This window comes from Festucalex cinctus, chromosome 18 (assembly GCF_051991245.1).
Source record: "Festucalex cinctus isolate MCC-2025b chromosome 18, RoL_Fcin_1.0, whole genome shotgun sequence".
Classification (NCBI taxonomy): domain Eukaryota; kingdom Metazoa; phylum Chordata; class Actinopteri; order Syngnathiformes; family Syngnathidae; genus Festucalex; species Festucalex cinctus.
In genome coordinates, this window is record NC_135428.1 from 23445165 (window position 1) to 23458751 (window position 13587).

A 13587-nucleotide genomic window follows, 5' to 3' on the forward strand; every position below is an offset into this window, starting at 1 on the left:
CTTAGACACTGGGCATCTGTTGGCATTTCCTCATGGTATATGGGATACAAGTAGGGTGTTTATGTGAGTAAGAGGAGGACGGATGGAAGGAGAAGGGAGGGGAAGAAGCTTCAGGGGAGGATTATGGTGAAACAACAAAGGCGGCGGGGAGAGATGACCTGAATGCTCCATCTTTAAAGCGCTTTTCTTCTGGACTGGGCCTCTTCTGTGGACAGCTCGTCCAGATCACACCAACCGGGTGATGCTCCCTTCCGTCTGTCACTGTGCTCTGCACGGTTGTAGGCTATTTCATTTTTTTTAATTTTTTTTTACCTGCTTAAAGGGATAATTCTACGGAGCCCCTCTGGTGTCAGGGTCTGAATTTTTATTTTTTTTGCGAATCTGTATGCAGTTTAGTAATGTGTACCCACAGTTTAGCAATCTGTACCCACAGTTTAACAATGTGTACCCACAGTTTAGTAAACTGTAACGATAGTTTAACATATTACTATTTATTTTGTTGTTGTTGTGAATATATCAGTAGTCAGTGCAACGTCCAAGTGCAGCGCAGCCGGGTCAATGAGTTGTGAAATCCAAAACACCCACTAACTATGGCCAGCAGGTGGCAGCGGTAGCTGCTCGGGCCCTAACTAGAGCTGCAAATTACAATGAAACATGACGCAATCTGATGAAATAGAATGTTTTCAAAGATGATCAAAGCCTTTGTAACATTAAACCTAATTTGACGGAGCGTCACTAAACAAAAAATATTAGTATCAAAGTCACTGTTGTGGAGGAAATGTATCTTTTCTTTTCAATTTTCGCTCAAGGTCACTCAAATGACCTATTTTCAAATGGTGATTACTAAAGAACGGAATAAGGTAGAAACATTTTTTTTTCTAATGAAAGAATGGAATGCGATCTTTCATGTGGTACCCATGTTGTTTATGTAGCAAAAAAACATAACATTCTGTTTGCTTCGAAGAATTAATTAAAATGCTCGAAATCCGCTGGCATTGGGGGTTGTTTTTTAGTAACGTGTGGCAGTAAAAGAGTTAATGTCACCAAACGCAAGATACCGAGTTTTTGCAGATTTGCGACCCCTCTGCCGAAAAGCGGAATGGAAGCCAGCGATGTGCACGCGCCCAGAATGCTGAGACGTTAGTTAGTGGTAGTTTTATTGTGCATTGCTCATCAGAAATAGATTGCATTTTCGATTTACCTTATTAGCAAGAAGAAAGCAAGCTGTGGATCCCATTTCATCATCTTAGGCGGAGCCGGTTTTTGCCATGGGCAATGTGGGCGATCACCCAGTGCGCAATTGATGTGAGGGCGCAAATGAGCGCCCTAAAAAAAAAAAAAAAACTCAACAAAACTCGCTAGTTTACTCGCTAGACTACCACATGTTTCGTTTTTTTTTCGGGGGCGGGCGTGCCACCTACACCCGCCGGGTTGGGTGAGGCCCCGCTGGTCGCTCCTCTTACTCACTTCACTAGCTTTGCACTATACACTTTGTAAATATACACATAGGGCACACAACACATTTCTTGGTGGGGTGGGGAAGGGTGGAAACACCGTCTTCACCCTTCAACTCCCCTCCAATTTTAATGCACTTCACGTCCAAGGGGAGGGGTGAGTTGGGGCGGGGAGCCATCAGAGGGGATGGACTGCAGTGCCTGGCAGCGCTGTGGTCCCCCCCATTTGTGTCCCTGCCCCACCACTTTGTCCCTCCATTCCCTTTTTTAATGCACCACACATATACATATTCATTTTATTTTTTTTTTTTTTTTTTTTTTTTTTTTTTTTTTTATTTTTTTTTTCTTTTGAAGAGCTCAGAATTGTTCATTCGGTAGTCTTACCGATTCAACGTCTTGTCATCATTGCTCTTTTTTTTTTTTTTTTTTTTTTTTTTTTTTTTTTTTTTTTTTTTTTTTGTGTGTGTGTGTATGTGTGCGTGCGTTTGCGTGCGTTTACGTGCGTGCGTTTGCGTGCGTGCGTGCGTTTGCGTGTGTGCGTTTGCGTGCGTTTGCGTGCGTGCGTGTGCGTGCGTGCAAATACGTATAAATTTATACTCATTCATTCACCTAAAACCTTATAAATATCCCATTACCCTTCGCCTTAACCAGGTACTTCAGAATCTTGCCAGAGTCGTGAGATTTAAATGGTCAGGAGACCAGAGAAAAGGTCAGAAAAAAAAGAAATAAAGAGAAAAGAAAGGTAAATCAAAGTGACATCCAGCACCGACCAAACACTTCCTGCCTTCCCCATGATTACAAAATCAAAGTCTTACGCCAACCCCGGAAGCCTCTAAATTCCAGCAAATTTAGCGAGATCTCAAGAGCCCAGAGGAAAAACTAAAGAGAGGAAGGAGGGAAGGATCGATAAGGCAGAGTGAGATCAATAGAAGCCAGTACATCCAATCCATCAAAGTGAAGTCCAGCACCAACAAGACCCCTCCTGCGTGGTTACAAAACCGGAGTCTTATGCCAACCCCAGAAACCTCATACTTCTAATAAATTAAGATCTCAAGTGACCAGAGGAAAAACTAAAGAGAGGAAGGAGGGAAGGATAGATAAAGCAAAGTGAGAACCACAGACACCAGCACCAACTGATTCAAGGGGCTGTGGGAGGGAGAGGGTACTTCTGTTGAGTTTCAGTAGATGCTGGTGCGACGGATCTGGCATGCATAAGGACCACCACCAAAGAAAGAAGCCGTCAACCGCGGTCCAGCAAAGCGAGCACCCCCCCCCCCCCCCCCCGGAATCCCCAGGCCGCGGCAGCACCAAGGCCACCCCCAAGCCACCCGAGCGGACACCGGTCGGCGAGCCGACCCAGACACCCGGAACACCCCCGCCCCAGCCCCGGCCCACACCCCCGAGCCCAAGGCCGCAGAACGAGGCCCAGCGGGCCCCCACAGCGCCCCACCGGTCCCCAGCCCCCATCCCCCCACGACCCCCCCGCACCCCACCCAAACCCGCCATCCACCACGACCCAGGCCCCACCACCCCCGACCCCCAAACCCCCGAACACACCCCGACCCCCAGCACCCAACCCCCCACCCACCCATACCTCCACCCCCCCCCCAAACAAGCCGCCCCCCCCCCGACGGCCGCCACCCCCCCCCGCGAACCCGGCCCCCCGCGAGAACCCCCCACCCCCCCCCCGGAAACCGGCACCGGGCAGCAGCGCAGAGAGGGAAGATGTGCCCACCCCACCTCCAGCCGCGCGAGATTTGCACAGCGGCGGGAGGGGGGAAGCAGAGGAGGAAGCACCAGGGGAGAAGGCGGGACACCAGAACACCGAGCCCGGTGGGGAGAGGCCCCGGTCGTCACGCCAGAGTACAAGTGACACCTAACCCTGTTACTGAGTCCGCCAGCTCGCCGACTGGCGAGCTCTACCCTTACACCGTGAATGTGGCCCCACCCAGTGTATATACAAGTGTGTGCGTGTGGTGCATTAAAATTGGGAGCAGGTGAGTCGGAGCAGAGGGAAAAAATTTCCCCTACTCCGACACACCCGTATCCCCCCCCAAAAAATGAATATGTATATGTGTGGTGCATTAAAAAAGGGAATGGAGGGACAAAGTGGTGGGGCAGGGACACAAATGGGGGGGACCACAGCGCTGCCAGGCACTGCAGTCCATCCCCTCTGATGGCTCCCCGCCCCAACTCACCCCTCCCCTTGGACGTGAGGTGCATTAAAATTGGAGGGGAGTTGAAGGGTGAAGACGGTGTTTCCACCCTTCCCCACCCCACCAAGAAATGTGTTGTGTGCCCTATGTGTATATTTACAAAGTGTATAGTGCAAGCTAGTGAAGTGAGTAAGAGGAGCGACCAGCGGGGCCTCACCCAACCCGGCGGGTGTAGGTGGCACGCCCGCCCCCCAGCACCCCCACCCCCCGCCGCCCCCCCACCTCATCCACCCGGCACCACAATGGGCGGACAGCCAGCACAGCAGGGCTACCGGACAGCCCACCGGCCACCGGAGCCCGCCCGGGGCGCCAGGAGTTATACCGGAGTGGGGCAGGCCCCAAACCCTCGCCCGGCCCCCGGAGCCCGACGCCCGGGCCGGGGAGGGAGCCCCAGGCCCAGGGAGAGGGAGGGGGAGGGGCCGCAGGGCAGACAGGGAAGGGGGGGGGGGCGGGGGAAGCGGGGAGAAGACGACAAGAAGGCGAAAGGGCGGCTGCAGGGCAGGAGGCGGGAGGGGAGAGGAGGAGGGAGGGCGACAAGGGAAAAGGGACCGGGAGGCAGAGGAGGATGGGCGGGAGGAGGCGAGGAGGGAGAGGCGACGGGGGGGAGGAAGGGGGAGGGGAGAGGGAACCACGGGGCACACCGGAGGCCCACCCACCCCGAACCGCGCCGCCGGGCACGGAGCAGCGGACCGCGCCGGGACGGCACCGCCCCGGGCACCAGGGGAAGCACCCCAACACCGCACCCCACAGGGGGCCCAGGGAGCGGCCAAGACGCAACCGCCACCGAGCAGACAACGGGGGGGGGGGGGGGGGGGGGGGGTGCAGAACCACCCCCGCCCGACCACAGGGGACGGCATCAAGAAAATTGACTAATTAGCATGCAGTAACACCAAGTGTTGATGCTTAGTGCCCACTAGAAATAGATCTTAAGGAGTTATTGAGTATAGTGTCGTATAGTGTGGTATGCTCGAGCCCACTAGCAGCAACTAGGTTCCTGACTATATAAAAATAAAAACAATCAGATACAAAATACCAAATACAGGAGCAGCGAAAACAGAAGTTGTAACGATGTGGTGGCTCTCGTTAACAGGCAGAATCTTGGCAGGATTAAGTTGCCAAATTGAGATTAAAATATTCTATGTACATAGACCATATTTGTTTAAATCTTGATACTTGATTTTTATTTAAGGCAGAGATTTTTTCCATTGAGATATAATTTATTAGTAAGTTTAACCAGTGGTCGATATTTAGAGATTGTTTATTTTTCCAATTGACAAGGATTATTTTTTTAGCAATAGTAAGGGCTATAAATATAGATTGAGATTGTTTACATGGTAGCTCAGTTATTGTTAAGTCACCTAGTAAACACAGTCTTGGAGATAAAGGAAGCCTACAGTTTAATATATCAGCGAGCTTTTCCAAGATTTTAGTCCAGAAATGCAGCACTGGAGTACATGACCATAAAGCATGAAGATAAGTATCGGCAGTGTTTTGTGAGCACTGGAGACAAATGTCGGAGTCAGAGAGTCCCATTTTTTTCATCATATATTGTGTAATATATGTTCTATGAAGTATCTTATATTGGATAAGTTGCAAATTTGTCTGTTTGGTCATTTTAAATACATTTTCACAGATTTGGGTCCAAAAGTCTGGTTCCGGAACTATAGACAAGTCTTTTTCCCATTTTAAAGTCGGTAAATACGTTTTATTTGTGTATAAAAATAACTTATATATTTTTGATAATTTCTTTATTGTTGTTGGAGAAAGCTTTATAATATCTTTAGCTAAGACAGGCAGTTGGAGCGTATCCTGAAGTGTTGGGATTTGTTTCTTAACCATATTTTTAACTTGCAGATAATGTAAGAAATTTCCCTTTTTTATTTCATATTTCTGGACCAAGTTTGTATACGATATAAACTTATTATCTGAGAAAAGATGATGAAGGTGTGTAATTCCTTTCTGCTCCCATAGGCTTAAATGGAACGACTGATTATTAAGTTGAAAGTCGGGGTTATGCCAAATGGGAGAGAGCCCACAGGGCGCCAATTGGGAGTTTGTAATTTCTAATGCCTTCCACCAGGCAGTCAGGGTGGCGGCTATCATTGGGTTTTTAAAACAATTATGTCGTCTTATTGATTTTGTAATAAAGAGTAAATCTGACAGTCTAAGATTATTACAATCCTTCTGCTCCAATTCCAACCAACAGTTAGTATCTCTGTTGGGTTGTGTCCATAGCACAAGATATTGTAGTTGATTAGCTAGATAATAGTACATAAAGTTTGGTGCCTCTAAACCTCCTTTAGATTTACTTTCCTGAAGAGTAGATAGACTAATTTTGGCTTTTTTTTTATTCCAATAGAATTTTATGATAGCAGAGTCCAGCGATTGGAACCAGTTAGACGTAGGTTTAAATGGAATCATTGAAAATAAATAATTAATCTTTGGTAAAACTTTCATTTTTATAGTAGCTATCCGTCCTATTAAAGAGATCGGAAGATTATTCCAGCGCTCCAGGTCACTACGGATACTATCCAATAATGGTGAAAAATTTAAAGAAGTTAATTCAGTTAACTTAGGTGAAATTTTAACACCTAAGTATTTTAAATTACCTGTAGGAAAGGAGTAGTGTGGATCCTGACTTGTAGGATTCCATGAATTTTCTGTAATAGGTAATAATGTTGATTTTGTCCAGTTAATAGAGTAATCTGATAAGTGAGAGAATTTAGTTATTAATTTAAATGCTTCCCCTAGCGAGATAGCAGGTTCTTCTAAATAGAGTAATATATCATCGGCATATAGATTAATTTTATGTTCTATTGTCCCGGAGTGGATTCCTTGGATCCGTCTATCCTGACGTATAGCTAATGCAAGCGGCTCAATAAATATAGCAAATAATAAAGGAGAAATTGGGCACCCTTGTCTTGTTCCCCTTTGTAAAGTAAAACTCTGTGATGTAATCCCATTAGTAGTAACTGTAGCTTTAGGAGAATCATATAATATTGAGACCCATTGAATGAATGACTCCCCGAAGCCGAATTTATTTAAGACAGCAAAGAGGAAGGACCAGTTAACTTTATCGAATGCTTTTTCTGCATCCAGCGAAATAACAACTGCCTTTTTATCATACCGCTGTGACATACTAATCAAGTTAAAGAGTCTCCTAATATTATTAGTAGAATGACGACCTTTAATAAAACCTGTTTGATCACTATGAATAATTGTCGAGATTACCGTCTCTAATCGAGATGCCAAGGCCTTAGCGATAATTTTAATATCGGTATTAATTAGTGATATCGGTCGGTAACTTGACGGGAGGGTGGGGTCTTTTTCTGGCTTTAATAAAAGTTTAATTGCTGCTATATTCATATCTTGACGTATATCACCTTTACTTTTAATTTCAGTTACTACTCTTAGAAATAATGGAGCAAACATTAACCAGAAATGTTTAAAAAATATAGCCGGAAAGCCGTCTGGACCAGGTGCTCTGCCATTAGGCATACTGTCTAAAGCACGATACAACTCATCTATAGTAAGCGGGGTATCGAGAATATCTTTATGTTCAATAGATAACTGAGGTATATTTAAGCTGTTTAGGAATTCCTCAATATATTCAGGGTTAGGTCTATTAATTTCTGTGTATAGATTTCGATAATAGTTATAAAAAATATGGTTAATTTCTTCTGGTGATTGTGTGCATTCACCATTTATATCTTTAATAGCCGTTATAAGAGATTTTTCCCGATTCCGTTGAAGTTGATTTGCCAGGAATTTACCTGATTTATTATTATGTTCAAAATTATTATATCTCAACTGTTGTATTATAAACTCTGTCTTTTTAGATAACATGTTATCTAACTGTATTTTTATATTCTGTAGTTCTATCCATATTTGATTATTTGGGTTTAATACATATTCATCCGTTAGTTGTTTAATTTTATCTTCCAGGTATTTTTCTAATTTTTGATCCTGTTTCTTTTTATAAGTTGAATATGATATAATTTTCCCTCTAATTACCGCTTTCCCTGCTTCCCAGAGAAGAGATGGAGATATATTTGGAGAGTCATTTATTTCCCAAAAATCTGCCCACTCCCTTCTAATAATTTTATCAAACTCTACGTCTTTCAGTAATGAGATGTTAAAACGCCATATCGGGGGAGGTTTAAAGGTAGAGTCAATTTGTAGAGTGAGGGAGACTGGTGCATGATCACTTATAATTATAGAATGTATTTTTATAGCAGTTTTATCAACAATAGAATTATTTGTAAGGAAAAAATCAATTCTTGAGAATGATCGGTGCACAGCAGAGAAGAAAGTAAATTCCTTCTTAGTTGGGTTTTGAAGTCTCCAGCCATCGCTGAGGCCAAAATCCTCCATATATTCATCTATTACTTTAGCGGATCGTAATCGCCTTGTATATATCGTATTATTAGAACGATCTATTAACGGGTTCAAGACCGTGTTAAAATCACCTCCAATAATAATAGTAGAATTTGTTGCTAAATCGAGTAACCGAGAAAAAAATTCATGGAAAAAATCAGGGTCATCATTATTTGGGGCATATAAATTACCAATTGTATATACTTTATTAAATATAGTTACCTGGATAATAATATATCGGCCCTCTAAATCTGTTACTATATTATTTAGAGTAAAGAATAAATTCTTATGTATAAGTATAGAGACACCTCTTTGTCTACTATTATAGGAGGCAGAGTAAACTTGACTAAAATTTTTATCTATAAATAATTTTTCTTCTGATTTTTGTAAGTGGGTTTCTTGTAGGAGACAAATATCTGCCTTAAATTTTGAGAGATGGTCTAAAATTTTTATTCTTTTTGCCTGGGAGCGAGCGCCACACACATTCCAGGAGACCAGAACTAATTTCTGCATACAAGCAATATAGACTCAGTCTTATGTATACATCTATATAAGCTGCTTATTAATATTAACATATTGTAGGATAGCAAAAGAGTAATTAGGCAATTTATATAATTTATATAAAGAGAGAGATAGCAAGTAGATAAGTATAATAGTGAAGAAACGTGGGGGGAAGTGAGTGTGAAGGAAATCTGTGGGGGATTCAACATAACAATACACCAGTAAATGGTGACCTAAGCGAGATTATTATTATTATTATTAATTTATTTTTTTTAAGAATATATTTCTATATTATTATTATTATTATTATTAATATTATTACTATATAGCCTATGCATAATATAAATTCATATTCTATTTCGTAACCCATTATCCATACATATACATACATATACATATACATATATATACATATATACACATATACATACACATACATATACATATACATACGTCAAATAATCACACAATGCTCGGCTCTACCAATTGTCAGTTAGAACAGCCAAGGGGTCGAGGTTGGGTTTCGGAATAGCTGGCCGTCGATATATAATTTATCAACGACCATCGAAGTCCGTTTACCATCCTGTCTATTTTGTTTCATTATAGGAAACAGTACTTTTCGCCGCTCGTTTATCTCTCTTGGGAATTGATCATTCATCCCGAAAGATGTCCCTTTGAGCTCCCGTCCTTTACTTTTAACCAATTCTTTATGTTTAAAATGTTCGAACTTAGCAATAATAGGACGGGGCTTATTGCCCTTACGAGCTCCGAGCCGGTGTACACGGTGAAAAGAGATATTATTTACCGTCTCCTGTGGGATCTTTAGCGATGATGTCATGAATTTTTTTATCTCACCCTCTGGATTATCTGGAGAATTTTCGGATATACCTGAGAATATTAGATTTTCCCGCATACTACGGGATTGAACATCTAAGACCGTTTCCTTTAGCATTTTATTTTCCTTTTTAATCGTCTCCAACTCGGCTGTGACAGCGACGAGAGAGGAGCGTAGCTCGGAGTTATCGCATTGGAGATCGCTTACCTGTTGGCTAACGAATTCCAAACTTGCCTTTAATTCTTTGACGTCCTCGCGGATAAGACAGAGGACGTCAAGTTTTTTATTTATGGAATCCAGCATACTCACCGATACGTCGGCGGTTGCTAAATCGTCCGTGTCTGTTGACGAGTCATTTTTCCTTTTTTTTTTCGAAGGATTATCCCGACTAGCCGCCGGCTCATCCATCGCGCAGCTATAAAAATGATCGTCAATAAAACGTTCGAGGTCGTCCACACTGGATAATATTTCCGATCTTTCTTAGAAAAGAAAAAAATCGAATTTATCTAATCATTAAATTCGGGTTTAATTAGAAATATAAAGCTAATTCTATTTTAGCAGCAGAGCGCCGCCATGTTAGATTTTCCCAGTCTCGCTACCGGTCACGCGATAGTCACAGCATCTCGCGATGGGAAATGTCTGGACAATAATTTTTTTCCCCGGTATTCAGGAGGATACCATAGAATTGTTTACAACAGGAGCCATCAGAGGGGATGGACTGCAGTGCCTGGCAGCGCTGTGGTCCCCCCCATTTGTGTCCCTGCCCCACCACTTTGTCCCTCCATTCCCTTTTTTAATGCACCACACATATACATATTCATTTCTTTGGGGGGGATACGGGTGTGTCGGAGTAGGGGAAATTTTTTCCCTCTGCTCCGACTCACCTGCTCCCAATTTTAATGCACCACACGCACACACTTGTATATACACTGGGTGGGGCCACATTCACGGTGTAAGGGTAGAGCTCGCCAGTCGGCGAGCTGGCGGACTCAGTAACAGGGTTAGGTGTCACTAGTACTCTGGCGTGACGACCGGGGCCTCTCCCCACCGGGCTCGGTGTTCTGGTGTTCCGCCTTTTCCCCTGGTGCTTCCTCCTCTGCTTCCCCCCTCCCGCCGCTGTGCTACTCTCGCGCGGCTGGAGGTGGGGTGGGCACATCTTCCCTCTCTGCCCTGCTGCCCGGTGCCGGTTTCCGGGGGGGGGGGCTCGCGGGGGGCCGGGTTCGCGGGGGGGGTTGGCGGCCATCGGGGGGGGGGGGGGGGGGGGGGGGGTAGAGGTATGGGTGGGTGGGGGGTTGGGTGTTGGGGGGTTGGGTGTTGGGGGTCGTGGTGTGTTCGGGGGTTTGGGGGTCGGGGGTGGTGGGGCCTGGGTCGTGGTGGGTGGCGGGTTTGGGTGGGGTGCGGGGGGATCGTGGGGGGATGGGGGCTGGGGACCGGTGGGGCGCTGTGGGGGCCCGCTGGGCCTCGTTCTGCGGCCTTGGGCTCGGGGGTGTGGGCCGGGGCTGGGGCGGGGGTGTTCCGGGCGTCTGGGTCTGCTCGCCGACCGGTGTCCGCTCGGGTGGCTTGGGGGTGGCCTTGGTGCTTTCGCGGCCTGGGGATTTCGGGGGGGGGAGTGCTCGCTTTGCTGGACCGCGGTTGACGGCTTCTTTCTTTGGTGGTGGTCCTTATGCATGCCAGATCCGTCGCACCAGCATCTACTGAAACTCAACAGAAGTAGCCTCTCCCTCCCACAGCCCCTTGAATCAGTTGGTGCTGGTGTCTGTGGTTCTCACTTTGCTTTATCTATCCTTCCCTCCTTCCTCTCTTTAGTTTTTCCTCTGGTCACTTGAGATCTTAATTTATTAGAAGTATGAGGTTTCTGGGGTTGACATAAGACTCTGGTTTTGTAACCACGTAGGAGGGGTCTTGTTGGTGCTGGACTTCACTTTGATGGATTGGATATACTGGCTTCTATGGATCTCACTCTGCCTTATCGATCCTTCCCTCCTTCCTCTCTCTAGGTTTTCCTCTGGTCTCTTGAGATCTCGCCAAATTTGCTGGTATTTAGAGGCTTCCGGGGTTGGCGTAAGACTTTGATTTTGTAATCATGGGGAAGGCAGGAAGTGTTTGATTTACCTTTCTTTTCTCTTTATTTCTTTTTTTTCTGACCTTTTCTCTGGTCTCCTGACCATTTAAACCTCACGACTCTGGCAAGATTCTGAAGTACCTGGTTAAGGCGAAGGGTAATGGGATATTTATAAGGTTTTAGGTGAATGAATGAGTATAAATTTCTACGTATTTGCACGCACGCACGCACGCAAACGCACGCACACATACACACACACACACACAAAAAAAAAAGAAAAAAAAAAAGAGCAATGATGACAAGACGTTGAATCGGTAAGACTACCGAATGAACAATTCTGAGCTCTTAATAAAAAAAAAAAAAAAAAAAAAAAAAAAAAAAAAGGAAGGTTTTCTCGTGGTCAAAACCCCACCCCCAACCCCGCCCCTCCACGTTAAAACACTGCCAATAAGTTGAAACTGAAAACCTGTGACACGGAAAAAGACAAGAGTGTAAAAAAAATCTGAAGATTGTCACTGAAAAAGACATCATAATACAAAAAAAATATGCTTAGAGAAAAATAGCATTTTTTTCCTGTCTGTATTTTATTTTTATACTTGTATTTTATCTTTATACTTCTATTTGTTTCAATGTCAATGCAAATTTTTCCACAATAACAATTTTTTTTCAATACCAAATCTTATCGTCAGTGTTGTGGCTCCATATCATCTGCAGTAGCAAATTGACAACCCGCCCGCTTCCCCCTCCCCTTTGCCTCTTCCAGTCTCCGCAGCGAGTTGACGCGACAATAAGGTGCCCCAGCACGGAAACGTGCATTTGTAATTGATCTGTAAAAAAATAAAGTTCTTTAAAAAACGAAAAAATGTGGTAGTCTAGCGAGTAAACTAGCGAGTTTTGTTAAGTTGTTTTTTTTTATTTATTTTTTTTTTCCAAGAGAGAGCTGAGAATTGTTCATTTGGTAGTCTTACCGATTCAACGTCTTATCATCATTGCTCTCTCTCTATTATTTTTTTTAAATTCTTCTTTTATAAATTTTATGTGTATGGGTGCTTGCGTGTGCACGTATGTGCGTGCGTGCGCGTGCGTATAAATATGTATAAATATATACTCATTAATTCACCTAAAACCTAATAAAAATCCCATTACCCTTCACCTTAACCGGATACTTCAGAGTCTCCCCAGAGTCGTGAAGTTCAGAAGGTCAGGAGACCAGAGGAAAGGTCAAAGAAAAGAAAGATAAATCAAAGTAAAATCCAGCACCAACTAAACACTTCCTGCATCCACATGGTTACAAAATCAGAGTCTTACGCCAACACCGGAAACGTCTAAATTCCAACAAATTTAGGAGATCTCAAGAGACCAGAGGAAAAACTAAAGAGAGGAAGGAGGGAAGGATAGATGAAGCAGAGTGAGATACACAGACACCAGCACCCACTGATTCAACGAGCAGTGGGAGGGAGAGGCGAATTCTGTTTGAATTTCAGTAGATGCTGGTGTGATGGATCTGGCATCCATAAGGACTGCCACCAAAGAAAGGAGCTGTCCACCGCTGCCCAGCAAAGCGAGCACGGCCCCCCCGGAATCCCCCAAGCCGCGGCAGCATCAAGATAAATAAATACAGAAATAAGTAGACTAAACATCAAATTCATACACACCACAAAACACCAAGAACAAGTCTCATGGTGCGCCAAAAGCCAAAGAATGCAGATGTGTTTTAAGACGAGGGGGATTGCCTAATATTTAGTGGAAGGACGATTCCTTGTACAAGTTGCATTGCTCATCTGATTACGAATTTATGTTTGGATTGTGGTCTGGCATTAGTCTGGCATTACAATTTATATATTTTTTTAAATTACTTTACTGTATATATATATATATATATATATATATATATATATATATATATATATATATATATATATATATATATATATATATATGTATGTGTGTGTATATATATATATATATATATATATATTTTTTTTTTTGTGTGAAAATTTCCAATTTGTGATATACAACACTTAGAACCTAAGAACACAGTACAACTATATAATGTAGCAACAATTTACTCTCTGTATATTAATTTTGTTCCTGCCGTTGTAACTCAACCTCATGGACCCTCATGGAGGGCCTCATGGAATT